Raw genomic sequence first — 17,763 nt, forward strand, 5'->3', positions numbered from 1 at the left:
GTTTGTGTGCATATGTCTTCATTTGTGTGTGAGGAGAGCAAGTGTGAATGGGGTGTTGAAACCGCTAAGTGAAAGACCAAACACAATCTCTTAATCCCAGACAACTGGGAAAGCAACTCCCTTAAAGCCAGATATCGCAGTGAGCCATGTTTCCTGATTCTAAGGCTGGAACGTGGAGTATCTGTTTCCTAGCAACAATTCTCAGTTATACACTCACTTCCCTAGCCCTCAATTTAATGACCTCCACTGAGGCATCCGCTTTGGACGATTCGAAACAATGGTTTGGGATGGGGAGGCGCAGTTAACCTGCACTTGTCCCTGCTATCTGTACTTATACCATAAACATAATTGTCTCCTGTGTCTGCCTGGTAGTATATAAAAGGAAATTCATGCAAAGTGACTGTGGGAATCAGGCTTCTCCCATATCTCAATCTGATTGCCAATTTTGGTTCTGGCTTCTTCAACTTCACTAACTAATAAGCTTTTTGTTAAATAATTTAGCTTTTTCATTGCAACAAGGATCCAGGTGATTACACTCTCAGCCATCCTTGGAGGTTGGCCAGAGGCAAAAAATAATGCCTTTTCTTTCCAATAAGTCAGTTTCAACTCAAGTCTGTATCTTTATTACAGGATATTACTGAATCCATAAGAAGGGAAAAAGCTAACAACCCACCAACATCCTGAATTTTCCCCACCAAATCTCACAATGTACAGTCATGTTAGATACATGGTTTATACCACAAAGTACAACAAAAAGCATTTTGTCCATCTCTTTGATAACAGAAAATAAGAATTGCAGCCTTTCTGCTTGGGATTATTGTCATTCCCATTGTCTCTCAAACTACTTCTACCTAGGCATTTTGAGTTTTAGACTCTGCCACTTGCTTGTTTACTTCATGAAACCAAATTTCAGCATCACTTCGGATGGGTACTGACAGCTAAAGCCTGAAATAGGATAGTGGTAACCTTTTTTTACCCACAGTACATACTATATTTCTTAGATACATTTTTAAAAAATTGTTTGTGTATAATTACCATTTACTTCAGGGTTGTTTCTTCTTTAATCACAAACTTAACTCAGCCTTCGACTATGGTTTTAGTAGAAGATGTTTTACTTTCTATTACAAATATGACACTAATATACAACAATGAACTCTTCAGTTTTTCACTTCCATATAAAATATAACTTCTTCTAAGATAAAGGGCTGGAAAGACAATTTTCAGAGAGAGAAAGAGAAAGAGAGAGAAACACATTTTGTTCCAGGCATGTCTCAGAACTGCCAAAAATAAGTCCATTGATCAAAACACTCTGAAAATAAACTCTGCAGTCTCTTTCTTAATCTCTTAATTTAAACACAAGAGATTAAAATGATAATTGTGTCACTTTGTGTCAAAGCCCTGCTGAGTTCAGTTCTGTCTCCAAATTTTATGTCCAAATCTTGCAGGGGCTGCCTCCTCAGCACCTGTCAGTCCCGGCTCAGCAGAAGAGTGAAGACACCTGTCTGAAGCCCTCTACGCTACAACGGGAGAGTGTAAATTACTCAGTCAACAACTTCAGCTCTCACAAACCAAGAGATGATTTAGTCTATGCCCATCACTGAGACAAAAAGTATTTCCTAAAAAAAAAAGACGTTTCTGATGTTCAAGACTACTCAGTCCTAGGCTAAGATCACCAGATATTGCAAAACGACATTTTCCTGTAACATTACCTAGAGTAACTCTTGTAAACAATGTTTTCAAACGTCACAGCTGACATTGAGGTTCTTTCAATTGGCTCTCTGAGGCTTAAAATTTCCCATTTCCTTTACCCCTGCTGTCCAATTTTTAATCACTAATTTAATATGACTAGTGTGATTATGCATTGGAAGTGACTACATATTTAAATATTGCTTAATCTCTCTCTTGTATCCATACTAGGGTGATTTTTATTTTAAAAATTTCAAGGGCTGGCCCTGTGGCTGAGTGGTTAAGTTCGTGTGCTCCGCTTCAGTGGCCTGGGGTTCACCAGTTCAGATTCTGGGCACCAACTTAGCACCAGCCATCAAGCCATGCTGAGGTGGCATCCCACATAGCAGAATTGGAAGGACCTACAATGAGAATACACAACCATGTAATGCAGGGTTTTGGGGAGAAGAAGAAGAAAAAAAAATAAAAGATTTGGCAACAGATGTTGCTCAAGGCCAATCTTTAAAAAAAAAAATTCAGAAAGTCTGTATGGAGAGAATTAAAATGTGGAATAACTTTAAATGTCAAGAATATATCGGTGAAACTAAATTAAAATTTAAAACCTAAATAGTAATAGAAAATAGAAAATGTAGTATAATATCAATCTTATGTTTAATAGTTACTATAGTAAGAATCATTTAACCTTTGCTTAAATTATTATGAATTCTGAATTAGAGACAATCCCCAATAACTCCTGAGTTATAGACTGACAGCACAGGTTCCTGGTTCATCATAATTGCCCAGTAATTGTTTATTGAAATGGATTGACCCTGTGGCAAAGATTAGCTAACCCTTCACCAAACCTACTTTCTCTACTTCCTGGGCATAAGATATGGACTACAATTCTCCAGATCCTTTACTGGATCCCTAGTTGTAACAAAGCAATCTGAGTTCTGGCTATGAAATAGTTACTAAAATGTGTATGACTTTCAGATCTGACCCACTAAAAACTTCCTACACTGTCATTCTCTCCCCTTCCATATTGAATTTGAAGCCATGTGTTGATGTTGGAGCGAAACAAGAGAAGAACTGTGGGTTCCTGAATTTACATTTGGAGGAGAATAGGCTTCCAGTCAGGAATACTTGCTTTGGGCAGTTACATGAGTGAGAAATATTGTTTTTTTTTTTTAAAGATTTTTTTTTATTTTTTCCTTTTTTCTCCCCAAAGCCCCCTGGTACATAGTTGTGTATTCTTCGTTGTGGGTTCTTCTAGTTGTGGCATGTGGGACGCTGCCTCAGCGTGGTCTGACGAGCAGTGCCATGTCCACGCCCAGGATTCGAACCAACGAAACACTGGGCCGCCTGCAGCGGAACGCGCGAACTTAACCACTCGGCCACGGGGCCAGCCCCGAGAAATATTGTTTTTATCATTTTTAAGTCATTAAATATTTTTTGGATGTGTTACAGCAACTATTGTTACCTTAGCTAAATCAGACCGTATTAAAAAATAGAAAACTCTGTTCTCCTTTAATAGAAGGAATCAGTGATGCTATCCTTCAAAGCCAAAAACACTCGCTGTCAGCCCTTAGAAGCATACGGCCCCCTGCGAGTGATGAGAGTTCCTAGAGGTCTCCTTTTACTCACCTTTACAAAGTCCCTTTCCTAAACGCCCTGTACAAGGGTTCTTTTGGATACGGGATCTATATTAGTTTCCTTTGGCTGCTGTAACAAAGTACCACAACTGGGTGGCTTAAAACAGACATTTACTCTTTGACAGTTCCAGAGGCCAGAAGTCCAGATCAAGGTGTCATGCTTCCTCCTGAGTCTCAAGAGAAGAATCCTTCCCCGCCTCTTCTAGCTTCTAGTGGGTGTGGGTAATCCTTGATTTTCCTCATACATGTCACTGTTTCTGCATCCAACTTCCCCTCTTCTTATAAGGACAACAGTCATACTGGATTTAGTGCTCACCCTAATTCACTATGACCTCATCTAACTTGACTTCATCTGTAAAGACTCTATTTCCAAAGAAGGTCACGTTCTGAGGTTCCAAATGACAACAACTTTGCAGCAACACTATCAACCCAGTAGAGTGTAGGAGGGAATAAGAAAAGGGTTAGAGGAAGAAAGGTCTTTTGTAGGATAAGTATGTGCATAGCATTCAGAATAAATTTACATACATAAATAATATCATAAGAGGTGCGTATTTTCTAGAATTTGAAAATGTAAATGAGGGAAGAATATTGAGATGAAGAGGACACAAGAGTGTCCAGTACTACAACTGACAATGACCTTATCATGTTACTTTTGGGGGTGCAACTTTTTCAGGGTCAAGACTGTGGTTCTCAACAAAGTGATCTTGACTCTGATCTTGAATTTGTTAGTCATATTCGATTGTACTTTTGGATTCTACCTTGTATTTACTAATTCACAAAACACTGTCACAACAACAGTTTATAAATTCAAAATAAAAATATAAACAACAGAAAATACATACTGCTATGCAAAACTTCATCTCAAGAATGACTAAGCATAAACTTCAGAGTTGGTTATTAAACTTGAAAATGAGTGATGTAAAGACACACACCTGTCATTTTCCTGTTTCCCTAACAACCCCTTTCCTCTCTTCAATAAAGAAATGCGTGCATTCTCCCTTTTGTCAATCTTACTCCAAGAACTGACATCATGCTTTCTGAGTGAAGTAAAATAATAAATAAAGTCTGCTTGTGTCAAAAAAGACATTATAGATTGATTCCATAAATACTGAGTCAGAATACACTATGTGCTATGCCTTGGGCTAGGTTCTCGGGATATAATATAAGAAATTGTCCAGGTATACTTGATGGCTTCCTGTCTTCTTCTCTGACTTGTCACACCCTATATACAGATGGGCCTTTGATTACAACTAGAACTTTCCTCTCAAGAATAAAGCACATCTGCTTTCCCAAGGTCCACATGTAAATCGGCATTCCACCCTAATATCCCTAGCCTACTCTAGCAAAGTCAAAGTCTTGAGCTTGCTTCATTTTCTACTTCAATTTTATGACACTTGACTAGTTTTTTCATTTAGTTATAATAGTAAATTGGATATAATTGAGTGTTTTGAAACCTGGGCAGGCATTAAAACGAAGACTAAATTATTCTGATTCTCCTTCTTCCTAAAAATATGCAAGTTAGACTCTGAAAATTTGAGAGTGATTCTCATTCTATTTCTGATTTGTACAGATGGGTTTGCATGAATTATTGTCTGTAACAATTTTTCTTAAGTCAGAAACTTATCATAATTTTAAAAGAGATTATCAATTAAAACCAAATCCAGACTTAGATAAGGAGAAAAGATTACTGTAATAGGGGGAGTAGGACTATGACAGTAGGGAGAACTCTCTGAACTTTTAAGATCTACAAAACTCTCAAAGGTCAGGCAGAATTGACTATTATTTATTGGGATCAGTAAACAAGGCTAGAACCTTGTTTGTGGGGAAGTGGGATGGGCAGACCTGTGATCAGACAGTTGATCAGGAATGTTTTTTGGTGAGTTCAGCTGATTCTCAGGAGGGACTCATAAAGGTGGGACCAAAGTTCAGGATCCTAGAGAAAACTGACTAAATTTTGGTCAAGTCAGGTTGCTGGGTATTTTGGCCATATTGCTCAGTGGCACAAATGGTTTAGCTACTCATGTATGAGCCAAAGAATGGGAATTTGGAGGATCTGTGTCTAGCCTTGTCATATATAAACAATAGGGTCATCTATGAACCTTATCTAAGTAAGTAGTTCTTTGCAATAGGCCATTTTCTAGAACACAAAAAATGGGTGGGTACAGGGCAGTGGGGGAGGGCATTTCTTAACTGTTGTTATTTTCTAGGAGCCAATGGCTCAGGTAAAGTTCAATATTGTCAGGGGAAAGCTAAGCCAATTGAAATAGAGAGTCAACTAATACACAAAAATAAGTTATTTTGTACTCTTAACTAAACTCTTAGTCATTGGATGCTTAAATCAAGTATTTTATTTCATAAGGTGAACTGCATTCCATGCAATCAATACACAAGTAATTATTAAATATTTACCGGAAGATTAAAAACGGAAAACTTTCCTTAGTTTACTTTTTTTCCTACCTTTTGCAAAAACATAAAAACATGCATCTTGTCTGTAAAATTAGCATATAAGTCACATGACTAGATACAATGCCTTCTTTAGGAAACACAGTAATCTTAAAACCAATCCATTAAGTAAAAATTCATTCTTCCACTTTACATTTTAGATTCTCTGTCAGTTGGTTAGAAATAACTTTATATGCTCTGCGATTAAAATTGCTTACAAAAAAGCCCATGAAATAAAGCCCATAAATGAGTTGCAATTTAACAGACCTATTTCATCTTTTAAATCTCATATTACCATTTCCACGAACATGATTTGCTGAAATTGAGTCACTTGCACGTTATGGGAAGATTACATTTAATACACATTAAATAAGTATTTAATATGTACTTTTTCTCCATATCAAGATTTAGGAAATATATTTTTTTCAAAAGTCTTAATATGAGATATACTAACAGTTCTGTTTCTGTGCAGTTCATTAGAAGTTGCACTAACCTTAATATATAACTTATTCATTGGAAAAAGAGATGGTAATTAGTGCTGAAGAAGAATTAAATCAGGTTACACTGAGAGCTGAGTGAGTGCACAAAAAGAAGTGGTGGGGTGGTGATTCAGCTACTTCCCACTGTGCCTCAGGAAAATTCCTGAAATGGACATTTCACAGAATTTTTTTTCTATCTACTTATAGTTGTACAAAGAATATAAGAAGTCATTGTTTTAGACAAAAGATGAGCTAGACCAGACATAAAAAAGATGCCTTTTTCCTTATACCCTTGCACGTATAATAAGTGGGCACCGGAGATTTAACAACAATGAGAGAGAGAGGTGTTCTGCCAAACGGAGTTTGAGAAAGTTTATGGGAACAAACTTTCCTGCGCCATGGCTAAGAGAAAAGCCTCATAAATTCCTCACCCTTGCCCCATTGGGGCATCCAGAATAACCGATGTAGAACTGACCCAGTAACTGTGTTCCCAAGTGCACAGTATGTGTGGAAGAAGAAATATTACAAGTATAAGAATCAATACTTTAAACAAAAATCACTAACAAAACAGCTGGAGGGAAAAGTCTAAAGAATAATTATAACGGCCCTGTCCATGTGGAAAAAGCCACTGTCCTTCTGGTCATAACTCAAGGCTCTCTGAAGACTTCCCTAATGTCCCTAGGCACTCTTTACTTCTTCCTTGCATGCGTGTTGAGTTTATATAGTGTCAACTATTTCTCCTGTATGCTCTAAGAGATGAGAAAGAATGAGATGTGCTGAAATAAATAATCAAAATCAAGATATGTAGAATATACTTAAAACTAAACCTTGCCATATCATCCCCACTCTTGTACTATTTAACAATATAAAGTTAACATTTGGCCTATGTTTCTGGTATAATTTCTTATTTTTAGTGTAACTAGGACAACATTCTAACCAAGAAATTTATATACTATGCTACGTGGTATATACACCTGAAGATTAGGTGATTGCTGACATTCTTTCTTGTGCTGTGGTGTGCGAAATTGGTTAAATATTATGCTTCTGAAAACACTTTTAAAAAGTGAGCATTTCATGTTCAAAGGGAAAAAAAATATATGAAAACTGATATATCGAGAGCCAAGAGTAAACCATACAAGGTTTTGCAGTATCTCTGTGCCATGTCATATGCCCTTTCTGGCCTACAATATAAGAAACTAAAAAGCTTAATAATTTCAACCAGCTCACAAATAAAAGAGTTATTTCATTAACTACTTTTACTGTCTGCACTCTTCCTGGGGTGCCTAACTTACTCCATATAAGGGTCCTTGATAAAGGTCTACCTCTATTAATAATCCAAGCTTTGGAAAGCCTGACATGGTTTATTGAACACATATAAGATCTTGAATCTGCTTAGATTTCTAAGTACTCCAACTTATGAACAGACATTTTCAATAAGTAACTATAAAATGCGATTATTACAAGTAAAGTGGGAAGAACAAAATTAAGGCTCTGAACTTTAGGATCAAACCAGGGACCACACATCTCCCTTGGGATTCCTGTAAGTCCACTGTAGGCACATCAGCAATTATTGATTTTAGTTCACTTTAGGAAAATATTAGTTTAACAATTCTGACCTTGGGATGACATGCTACTTGCTGCTTTTCAGAAATCAGGGGGAGAACAATAAAGCATGATCACCTATCTGTATATTAGTTATTCACATATACTTTAAAATATAGTAAACTTATGTGTAAAGTATGGGTTTATACATTTTAAAAATACATATGATATAGGAGTGGATGAATGATTTTTTACTGGCAGAGTTTTGAATTGTAAGAAAGATAAACATTGGACACAGAATTTCTTAAGTTTTGGGGAACTGATTACTTTTTTAAAATCTGTCTTTTTGCATTATCTGACCATTGGGTGAAAGTATAAAGACGTGCTAAAGAGCAATGCCACGTTCAATTATGAATTCACATGTTGTTTTGCTTGTGTTACACAATCAAACATCACTTTGAAAGTGCAGGATGTTTTACTGTAAAAATGCTTATGACTCTATCTAACTGTATCTCTTTGGTTCTTAGGAAAAAAACAACATTGCCAAGAAGGTTTGGGCTTTTATATTTAATATGAATTTAAATCCATCTGTAGCAACTCTATGTATTCTGCAAAATAGACATGAGTTTGCATTTGTATAATCAATGCCTTAAAACACTTTATAGATTAAATTTTTTGTAGCTTTTAATTACATCATTAGCCTGCTGAAAGAGTTTCCTAGCTGACCAGATGTGTATTTGGGGTTTTACAACCACATAAAATGGCTTGTATAAAATTTGACTTAAAATGTGAATTTTTTTCTCTCCTTCTCTAAAAGAAATAGCTCAAATATAATGTCCTCCACAAAAACATAACCTACTAAAACATTGTGGAGGTGCTCTGGAATTTCAATAATCATTTACAGCAACCAGACTTATTTAGAAACATCTAGTAGGAAAGTGTTTCATTGATTATTTTATTTTGTCACATATCATTCTTTGAGTCAGAAGGTGGATGTGGACAATCAGTAAGATGTGAAAAATACTTAGAGTAGTAGAGTATTTCCACCAAAATCTAAGGTTTAAGAAATAAGCCTTGCTAAGTAAACAAAGATTTATTAGCTCACAAAAAGCACTGAGATAAGAAAACAATGAAAAGTTGAACATCACTAAAATTTAAAATTACAGTTAATTAAAAAATACCATTAAGAGAAGGAAAAGACAAGCCACAGAAAGGAAAAAAAAACCTATTTGTCTTACATATTTCTGAGGAATGACTCATTTTCTGAATATATATCCACAATATATAAAAGACTCTTAGGGGCCAGCCCCATGGCTGAGTGGTTAAGTTTGCGCACTCCACTTCAGTGGCCCAGAGTTTCACCAGTTTGGATCCTGGGCACGGACCTAGCACCGCTCATCAGGCTGTGATGAGGCGGCGTCCCACATAGCACCGCCAGAAGGACCTACAACTAGAATATACAACTATGTACTGGGGGGCTTTGGGGAGGAGAAGAAGAAGGACAAAAAAGAAGAAGAAGATTGGCAACAGGTGCCAGCTCAGCTGCCAATCTTTAAAGAAAAAAGACTTACAAATCAACAATGAAAAACGACAGCAAAAAACTAAAATACATATGGGCAAAAACTTGAACTGAAACTTCCCCAAACAAGATAGACAAATGACTGGTAAACATGTGAAAAAGTGCTCAATATCTCTGCTCATCAGAATAATGCAAATTGAAATCACAACGAGCTAGCATTTGCACTCATTAGAACGCATAAAGTTAAAAAGTTTAGCAGAATGTTGGTGAAGTTGTGGAGTAACTAGAACACACACACACTGCTGATGGGGGTGGTAGGAGATACAAACATCTTGGAGAATTGTTTGACATTTCTTAGCCGTATAACAAAATAACATGTTGTTATTACATAAAAAATGGCTATATATATATATATATATACCTTATGAGCCAAAAATTCCACTCTTAAACATTTACCCAAGAACAATGAAAATATAGATTCTCAAAAAATTCGTACAAGGATTTTTAGGCAAGCCTTATTCATAATAGCCAAATATGTGAAACAACTCGAATGGTCATTAACAGAGAAATGTATAAATGGATAAGAACTCGTGGTATATTTAAACAATGGATTACTACTTAACTATAAAGAAAGAGTAAACTACTGGTACTCAAAACAACATGGATAAACCTTTTTTAAAAAACAGCCTGAGAAGACAGAAACAAAAGAATAAATAATGTATATAAGATTTATGAAATTCAAGTAACAGGCAAAAGTAGACTCTAGTGATAGAAATCAGATTTGGGGCTGCAGGAAAGGAGGTGTGGAGGAATGAGATGTAGGAGACAAAAAGAAATTTTGGTGGGGTGGACATTTTCTATATCTTGTTGTATGTAATAGCTACAGAGGTGTATATGTCAGTCAATAAACATGAAACTGACCACCTAAGAACAATATATTTTATTAATATGTTAATCTCTACCTCTATTAAACTCTAAAGGTAAAATATAGCAGTAGCACTAGCCATGATTCATGTTCCTCAAGGCACAAGAGATAAATTATGATACTACACACTAAATTTAGGATAACCGATGAAAAGAGGTGATACTTATATGATGCCTTTACTTAACCTATCTAAAATCTATTTGAAATTATGAAAGTAATATGTAATCATAATAAAAACGATTCTTTTAGAAGAATACAGTGAACTAAATTAACCCTCCACTCCCTCTCCCAAAGCTTACCCCACTCTCCTCTGCATTATTACCAATATTAAACATAAAATAGTAAAGGTTTTTTCCTTCCTAGAAAAGGAAAGAATGTCAGAAGTGAATTTCTGAGTACTTGCATGTAAATTTTTGTTTTATTCCTACATTTAAGCTTGGGTTTAAAATTATTTTCCATGTGCATTAGAAGGCACAAATCCATTGTTTTCTAGAATATACATTATTTCTGGTTAGAAGGATGATGACAATTTGTCTCTCATTTATTTGACAGTAACCATATCACTCTCCCTTTTTGGGTGATACTCTCTCTTTTTAATTGAAAATCGAAAGTGCAGCAAGATTGATTAGGTTTGTTTCTTCTTATTTACTTGGCATTTCCTTGATCATTTCAATCTGAAGATTCTGTGTTCAGCTCAGGGGAAATCTGGTCTATTAGCTCTTTATTCTATCTGATCCATTCTTTCTGGCACTTTCATGAGATGCAGTTGGAAATTCAGGGCATATTCTCTTTGACTTTTATCTTTTCTTTTATATATTTGTCTCCTAATCACAAAAATAGCTATAAAATAACTTACTAATCATTTACTAAATGCCAGGCACCTTAAATTCTTTTGATGAATTATTTCATTTAGTCCAGCCAACTATCTTTTGAGGTAAATAATATATTTAAACTGATGTTAGCATATGAGAAACCAAAATATTCCTATGATTAAGTAAATTGTCCAAGGTCACAATTCAATAGATTACAGTGACTGAAAGATGGATTAGATGAACTGGACACCTAATTGCTCCTCTTTTTTCTTTCCAAAAAGAAAACTTTATTTTCTAATTATCTTAACTTTATTTTCTAATTGACTATTTTCTAACAGAGTTAACTTTATTATTCTTAACTTTATTCTCTAATTATCAATTTGGTCATCACCCATATCTAGTGTCAATCAGCATTTCTTCCGAAATATATTGCTTTATTTTTCTTTACTGAGATATAATTTATGGAGAGTAAAATGTACAGATCTTTAGTGTACACTTTGATAAGATATGATAAACATGTATACCTATGTAGCCAACACTCATTTCAAGACAGAGAACTTTTTCATCACCCTAGAAATTTCTGTTATGCTCCTTTTGAGTCAATCATCACTACTACGACCACTACCACCACCCACCCTCCAAAGGCAACAACTCTTTGAATTTCTCTCACCATAGATTATTTTTGTCTGGTCTTAATCTTTACATAAATAAGTCATATGCTATACACTTTTCTTTTTGTCTGCTTCTTTCCATCAACTCTACTTCTGTGAGATTCTTTCACTTTGTGTTTTGGAGTTTTACGTTTATTTGTTTCTTTTTGCTGAGGAAGATTCACCCTGAGCTAACATCTGTTGCCAATCTTCCTCTTTCTTTCTTTGAGGAAGATTAGCGCTGAGCTAACATCTGTGCCAATCTTCTTCTATTTTATAAATGGGTTGCCGCCAAAGCATGGCTGATGAGTGGTGTAGGTCCGCACACAGGATCTGAATCCAGGAACCCGAGCCGCCAAAGCGGAGCATGCCAAACTTAACCACTAGGCCTTGGAGCCAGCCCCACTTCTTTCATTTTGTTTAATGCATCAATGCTTTATTTCTTTTTTATTAATGTATAGTATTCATTTGTATGAATATAACATAATTTCTTTATAACTCTCCTGTTGAGAGAACTCTCTTTTTTACCATTATGAGTAACATTGCTAGGTAATTCTTATGCAATTCTTTTTGTGGATGTACGCTTTCATTTCTCTTGGGTGAAAAGCTTGGAGTAGAATTTCTGAGTTAAGTTGTAGGTAAATATTTAACAGTATAAGAAACTGCCAACTTTCCAATTTCTTTTCTTTTTAGATGAATGAAATATTTTCTATAACCTGTCTAAAGATCCTTTACATTTGACCAGTAGATCAGAACAGAAGAAAACAATTGATTTGGATAACAAAGCTAACTTCAGTATCACCTTGGTAAAGGGTTAGCAACTGCCTTTCAGGGCTGATTGGTCTAAATACTCCCATCATAGCCAACTTCAAGCTACCAACATACCAACCAACTCCCAAAATTCCTGAAAATCTCACAGTCAGTTCTCCCAGTAGAAGTCAGCTTTGGTATCCAATTGGACCTATCATGTAATTTTTGGCAACAGGAAAAATAAAGCTAGGCAACTCACTGAACGATGTGGCCAACCTTCTCCCTAAATCTCTCTGTGAGAATGGAATAAACAAATAATAATGTTTACTGAATGCTAACTATGTACCAAGTAATAGGCTAAATTCTTCAGATGCAATATCTGTTTAAATCATTCAATAACCTACAGCTATGCTACGATGAAGGTACATTTTCACTGATAAACAAAGTGAGACACAATTAAGCAAAATGATTTCCCAAAGTCTCACCACTTGTAAACATTTCAAACCAGGCCTTCTAATGCCAAAACTCACATGCTCACCTTTATATAATTACATAGCTTCCATTCTTCAAGAGATAACACAAGATTTTGTTTTACCATTGAAGTATTAGTTTGTTCATTATTTAAAGCCTTGATTAACTGGAAGAATAGATACTCGATAGTGTAAACTGTTCAATTATATTTTATACAAGCTTTACAGAATCCACCGGACATTGCATTTGTGAAACAAACTCCAGAGATTATAATTATATACAAAGACAAATTTGAAATCTAGAATCAAGCAATCATGAGGAAAGAATGACTTTGAAGTGTATTCAAAAGCAATTCAAGTTAAATTACCATTATGTTAAGTCAGTACTAAAAATGTTTTGGAAAACTGGATAAAAGATGTATTTGCTTATTCATGAGATGTCTACATCATAAGATTTCTACACACATGAGATGTGTACAACAACAAATTTTGCTGTTGCTGCTGTGAATTCTATATATGAATATATGTATAACAACTTTACTGCAGAATAAAAATTATGTCTCAAGGCCGGCCCCGTGGCCAAGTGGTTGAGTTCACATGCTCTGCCTCGGCAGCCCAGGGTTTCACTAGTTTGGATCCTAGGCACAGATGTGGCACCTCTCGGCAGGCCATGCTAAGGCGGCGTCCCACACGGCACTACCAGAGGCACTCACAACTAGAATATACAACTATACTCGGGGGCTTTGGAAAGAAGAATGAAAAAAAAGAAGATTGGCAACAGATGTTAGCTCAGGTGCCAATCTTTAAAAAAAGAAAATTATGTCTCAATTCACCAAATGGTTAAGCTCATGGAGGAAAGTGAAATGTCAGCTGTCTTCAGTAAGAACTGATCCCCCAATGTCAAAGCCCCAAGCAAGCCTGACTTGTGCACTCTAGATAAAGCCAGCAGGGGAGCAGTTAGCCTTTCAAAAGACTGTTGGCCTCTAGGGAGATACCATTCTGACCTTTCATTACTTACAGCCAGACGTCTTGGAAGCTTCTGGGGACCGGTCGCGCTTCAGGTGAGAAGAAGTGGAAGAAAAGCATAAGAAAGGTAGCGGAGTTGGTGTCTACGGTGGCCCAGGAGGTACGCACAGAGCCGGAGCCTGCGCGATGATGCGATTTGTGCTGTTGTTCAGCGGGCGGAAGTTGCGCCCGCAGAAATGTTACCTGGCCGCGTCAGACAAGCAGCAAAAGGAGAGCATTTGGGAGCTCCCTCAGGTGGTTCTGACTTGCAAGCCCAAGATGTGCAGCTTCCTGGCGTGGAGGGACCTCAAAGTCGTGTAGAAGGGATAAGCCAGCCTCCTCTTCTGCTGCACCATGGAGGGCCAAGACTATGCGCTCGTCACACTGGAGCTGACCCACCCATGTGTGGAACTCCTCGACTCATACTTTGGCATCATGTGCCAGCTGCCATCATCTTCAACTTTGAGAAGGCCTCCTTCATCTTGGATGAGTTTTTGATGGGAGGTGATGTCCAGGACACCTTCAAGAAGTGTGTGCTGAAGGCAGTGGAGCAGGCGGACCTGCTACAGGGGAGGAGGAGTCACCCTTCAGAGTGCTGGAGGAGGCGAGTCTGGCAGGTCACCTGCGCCTCGCCAGGAGGAGGTGTGGGAGCTGGAGGAGAGACAGAGCATGCGTGACTGCTTCTCCCACATCTCACGAGGGCCCTTTTCTTGGTGGCATCCAGCTGCCCCTCCTCTGCTGCCTCACCTTCTTTGGGAGTAAACTCTGGGCTCAGGACCCTCAAACATTCCCACCCCCCCCCCACCCCCCCCGCAGCTTCTGTCCCTCCTCTTCGCACTGAAGTTTTTAGGAGCTAGGAGGCAAAAAAATGTGCTGCCATTTGGGTACAAAACAGGGATGCTATTTAGCCTTCATTCCCTGTCTCTGAAGAACTAATGTTGCCCAGACTTCCTCCCCTCCCTTGTAACAGTAAATATATACATACGTCAGGTTAAAGGGAAATGGTTTTAGGGCTCTTCTCTTCTCCCTGCCTCATAACCTGCCTGCACTTCTCCCCGCAGGCAGCCTGGGCAGCTTCTCTGCCTGGGAGGGAGGCTTCTGGATCCTGAGAGGCAATTCTCTTCCTTATCTGCCTCCCCCCTTCCTTTTTGGCTGCAGTGGACCTCTCCGGGTGCCAGGAGAGGAACAACATAGTTCATTTTTTTCTAACCTTGCCACTTTGACGGGACAGGAGGCTGGAGGAAGCACAGGCTTTATGGGAGACAGGCCCTGTCCCTCCTTCACTCCGTGTTCTGGGTGAGGCAGGAGCTCAGGAGGTTGGGGGCAGGCGCTGGGAAGTGTCTAACTTTATTTCCTTTCCTCTGAAATAAAAGGAAAAGTATTTGGGGTGTGGGGAGTGAGTCATATGTAAAGAGTATCAAGTGGGAAAGCCATAAGGGTCTCTGATTCCTTCAGAATAATCTAACTCTCCTAAAGCTGAAAGCTGAGATACATTCTCTTCATCCTTGTGCAGATGAAGGTAAATTCAGATTATGCAAAACTGTGCTCTTGGTTAAGTATGCTTCACCATTTTAGCTCCACTTTTCTGCCTTCTTTTACTTTCAGCAGCATTCTCTAAGTGTTCTTTGAGGTCTAAGCCTCAAAAGACTGTTTCTTACGTGCAAAGACTAGAATTTTCATATTTTAAAGTCTGACTCATCACAACGCCAGCACATTATAGAAGCACGATATTAATGTGTTAATACTAAAGGTGCCTGCCTTTATCTCATAGAGAGGAAATGTAGCCTTCCTATGCAAAACTGGATTTGCTGTATATCTAGTCTGTTTATTTTCTACTTTGTCAGGCGTGTAATGTGGTTGTTTAGGAATTAAATATACACAGTTTGATTGATTAGGATTTTAATCCTGGCTCTTTCACTTCTTATCTGACCTTAAACTAGTGATTTAAATGTTTTTAACTTCATATTCCTTATATATAAAATAGGATATTGATACCCATTTCCTAAGATTGTTCTTGTGTTGTCATGTACATGTAAAATAATCAACACAATGCCAGGAGTATGATGAGTTTACTTATTTGTTTACCTCCTATTTTATTTTCCAAAGTAAGTCATATAAGTTATAATTTATAATAATAAGTTATAAGTTATGTCCTCAGTATCCTCATAATGTCAATGGCATATATTTATTTAGCTTTTATTGTGTTAATTTAGTGTGGTCTCCAAGTCTGGGACACAAGTTGACTGACCAAAACTACTTTAAGCCAGAAAATACTTAACATTCAGTACCATGTAGCCAGGTATATATTCCCTCTTACCGTTCTTCAATTTAAACTTCCCCTTAACTATAGACAATTTATCCAAACATTCCCAAACTCAAAATCTCGCACTTCCACTGCTAGCTTCTCCACTCTTCTCAACCCTTTTGCACTAATTCAGAAATAACCAGTGCAGCTCTAAATAGAAATAGGAGCAGTATCTGGAGTAGAGAGGTACTGTTTGAAAAGTATCATTAGGCTGCTGAGAGATTACCATGTGCCAGACATTGTTCTAATCTCTTTTCATCCATTTACCACAACACTCTATGTCAGGTACTATAAATGTTCCCATTTGACAGATCAAGAAATGGAGACACAAAATGTTGAAGTCATTTGCTCAGTCACACAGCTAGTATGTAGCAGATCTAAAAGTCAAGTTGAAAGAGCCTGGTCTCAGAACCTGGCCTCTTAATCACTATAAATTACCTCTCATAACTGCTCCAATAACTTCTGCAAATAAATCGTTTTCCAAAATCATAAATATAATTGAAATAATAATCTATATCTTTGGGACTACACTTCAGTTGTATGCAGCATTATATTGTTTTAAATTAATTTAGTTTCATAATAAATCAGATTTGGGTAAAAGAAAACATCAAATAGAAATGTGAACAATAGTAGAGTGAATGTTGTTAATGAAGACAACTAAAGTGTATGGTTTTCGTCTCCAGATACTTGCCTTAATACTTCAGAATGCTAAATTAGTGATAAGACAAAGTGCTACATTATAACAGTAAAGTAGCAAATGAATAGTTTATTTGAGGTGGGTTGGAGGGGAAAAGCCTCACAAAGGAGATCCTCCTTAGCCTGGGCGTATGTAGTGAACACACAAGCTAGGAGACGCAAACAAGGCAATGGAGGTTGAATAAAGCACATGAATAGAATGACAGAGTTTTGAAAACAGGTTTCATGTCAAAGGAATAGAAGCCTGGGATGTTGAAAATGCTAAAGGTGTCCAAAAGAGTGATGTATAGGCCTAGGAAAGGGGGGGAAGACAGTTTTGGGGATAAATCATGAAAAGCATCCCTAACGACTCTACTAAGGAGTCGGCCGTGTATTTTGCAGGAAGCAAAAGCCAAAGGGTTTTCAAGCAGTCTTTACTCACTAGTTTTGAAATGGCTAGTTTCCTATAAAAATACAGCTATTTCTACAAGGGAAATAAATGAATCTGACATAATCATTTTTAACACCTTAGGGTACTTAGGAACAGTAGGTATGAATCAGAGTTGAGTCAGAGTACAAAATCTCTCCTAATGTTAGAAATGTAACTTTGTCTTCCAATAAGCCAAAATGATTTCTATTTTTATGCCCCATTCTGCCAGAATGACAGGAATTCTGTTATAGTCATTGAGTTTCAAACCCTTCCTGGAATCATGCCTAATCCCTAAAGCTTTAGAAATTAATTGGAAGGAAGGGCGATTTGATGCTCCTCCACTACTTCATAAAGCCCTTCTTGGTCCTTGGAGTCAAGCCAAGAGCCCTTTTACCCCATCCTTTTATCCTCCAGCATTTCTACCCTTGGCCCTTACTAAAAT

At 37.3% G+C, this 17,763-nt stretch overlaps 1 pseudogene; it reads left to right on the plus strand.

Moving 5' to 3' along the window:
* Window positions 1-14,058: 14,058 nt before the first annotated feature.
* Window positions 14,059-14,752, plus strand: LOC103567741 (AP-1 complex subunit sigma-1A pseudogene; annotated as a pseudogene).
* The last annotated feature ends 3,011 nt before the right edge of the window (window positions 14,753-17,763 follow it).

Source organism: Equus przewalskii, chromosome 16 (assembly GCF_037783145.1).
Source record: "Equus przewalskii isolate Varuska chromosome 16, EquPr2, whole genome shotgun sequence".
Classification (NCBI taxonomy): Eukaryota; Metazoa; Chordata; class Mammalia; order Perissodactyla; family Equidae; genus Equus; species Equus przewalskii.